We start from the raw sequence: 2,505 nt of genomic DNA on the forward strand, positions 1-2,505 counted from the left end.
TGTGGATGCAATGTAGGTTGCAATCACATGAATGGATTGCCTTACCTAACATTGTAAATGCGATGTCGGCCAGCTTTATCATCTTAGATTGCCCTACCTAAACATAACAAAACATTGTAGATTGCATTCTCTTAACTAAGACCATCATCATTGCCCACTTAGAAGAATACAAAGTAGCCATTGAAAACAACCATTGAAACAAATACTCTTGTATTTACTCTTCAAGCAAGCCCACAACAAAAGATGAAAACTGCACAGAGCAATGGCAACAAAAGCAACAAACCCAGCAACCCACCAGCGGCAAAAAAACAGACCTCCAGCAACAAAATCACCAGCTACCAAGTTTAGCGCACAAGCCATCAAGAACAAGTCAACAAGCAAACTGTATATGAGAGTCAAAAAATTTGTTTCAGGCCCCTTTAACAAAAAAAAGCAAACAAAACCTGTATATGAATCTGAAAATGAAACTGGATATATAAACATAAGCCCTCCAGCAACCCAGCAACACAGCAACCCAGCAAAAACCCAGAAACCCAGGCCAAATCAAAACCCAGCAACCCAACAAAACCCAGCAACAAAACCCAGCAACCCAGGCCAAATCAAAACCCAGCAACCCAGCAACACAACAACCCAGCAAAAACCCAGCAACCCAGGCCAAATCAAAACCCAGCAACCCAGCAAAACCCAGCAACAAAACCCAGCCACCCAGGCCAAATCAAAACCCAGCAACCCAGCAAAACCCAGCAACAAAACCCAACAACCCAGGCCAAATCAAAAGCTTATGACTCTCATATACAGTAACAAAACCCAGCAACCCAGACCAGCAGCATGAAATCCCATAATAGGACCAAGTTAGGGGCTCAGATATAGGTATTAAAATTGAATACACGGATTGCCTCATCTAACAATGGTGTTGCAATGTAGGTTGCAATCAAATGAATGGATTGCCTCACCGACGTTGTGGATGCAATGTAGGTTGCAATCACATGAATGGATTGCCTGTAGATTGCAATTACATGGATGGATTGCCTCACCTAACATTGTAAATACAATGTAGGTTGCAATGGCATCCTAGATTGCCCTACCTAAACATTATAAAATCATTGTAGATTGCATTCTCATAATAGGACTATCATCATTGCCCAAATTGAAAAGTACCTAATAGCCATACCAATACATAACGTGCAATGTAGGTTGCTATCAAGTATCATATTCATCCATAATTTGCATCAAGTATCATAAGATATGGATACATAAACCTGCAAAAGAACCCAAATTATAATGAGATACCATCATCTTCTTGTGTTTCTTATAAAACACCAAGTATCTTAAGGATAAAAATAAGAGTGACGGTGGGAAAGAACAAAACATTATGCTAATATTACTATATACATGTTCAGCATACATAATTAGTTTCTGGATCCATAAGTGTTCAGATTACATCACAAATTAGTGGAATATGCAATGAGCTTACAAAATCAGTTGTGTATTATGTCAAGTTTGCAAAAGTCGTGAAATATGAAGTATTTCAAAAGACAAACCCAAATTATGACCTCCTAGAATCCTTGCTCGTGGATAATCTTCTCTATGAATAGCTTTTGAGAATTTTTTGTTTTGATGATCAACCTCCTAGATTCGGATTCATGATCATACAAGTAATCAAGCACTTTGTCCAATGTATCCTCGGGAAACTCATTGGAATGCGCCATTAGAGCATTGGCCATTGTCTCACTCCAATGTATAATGCGTTGATGTTGAATTGAGTATGACATGGACTCTATGAACTCGCGCGTGAGAGACTCATCCTCTTTGGCCTTGCTACTTTTCTTTTTATGATGTGATGTACCACTTGAAGTATGAGCTACCCCACTTGATTTTTTCATTTTTTGGGTTTGAGGGTTGTTGAAGTCATTATGTGAGGTAAAGGACACATCAACCTCATTATCACTAAGATCGACATGCTCCTCGTCAGCTATTAAAACATGTTGCTTAGAGCCTAGCTTTTCAGTCATATCTTTGGTGAGATCACCCTTTGCTTGGTCATCTCCCGCGATGCAACACAAGTTATCATAGTGAATGAGAGGAGTGTTCAGATACTCCTTCAACCTAGAGCTATTGCATTTTTTGTCCTGTATAATGGAATATTATATAATCAGTATAGTAATATAATAGGATTTTTGGTTTTTTAAATTAGGATAAATATTTACCTGTATCCACCTATCAAAACAATCTGGATCCATGGTGACTATCTTTGTTTCTGGATCATAACCAGCCCCACTCATGTTCATGACAGTGCGCATATCAAAATATTTACCCTTCAAGCACTTGACATGATTCATGACTTGCTCCTTCGTGTATTCAGTCAAGCACTTTCTGTTGACCTCTTCTGCAGCTCTTCGATATGCAAGCACTTTAAAATTTTTGTCAACTTTGAGACCATCCTTCGCCATTTGAGCAAGAAAGGGGATTAACACATCATCATGCTCTGAAGTCCATTTAGCATTA

The sequence above is a fragment of the Asparagus officinalis genome, chromosome 1 (assembly GCF_001876935.1).
Source record: "Asparagus officinalis chromosome 1, Aspof.V1, whole genome shotgun sequence".
Taxonomy (NCBI): domain Eukaryota; kingdom Viridiplantae; phylum Streptophyta; class Magnoliopsida; order Asparagales; family Asparagaceae; genus Asparagus; species Asparagus officinalis.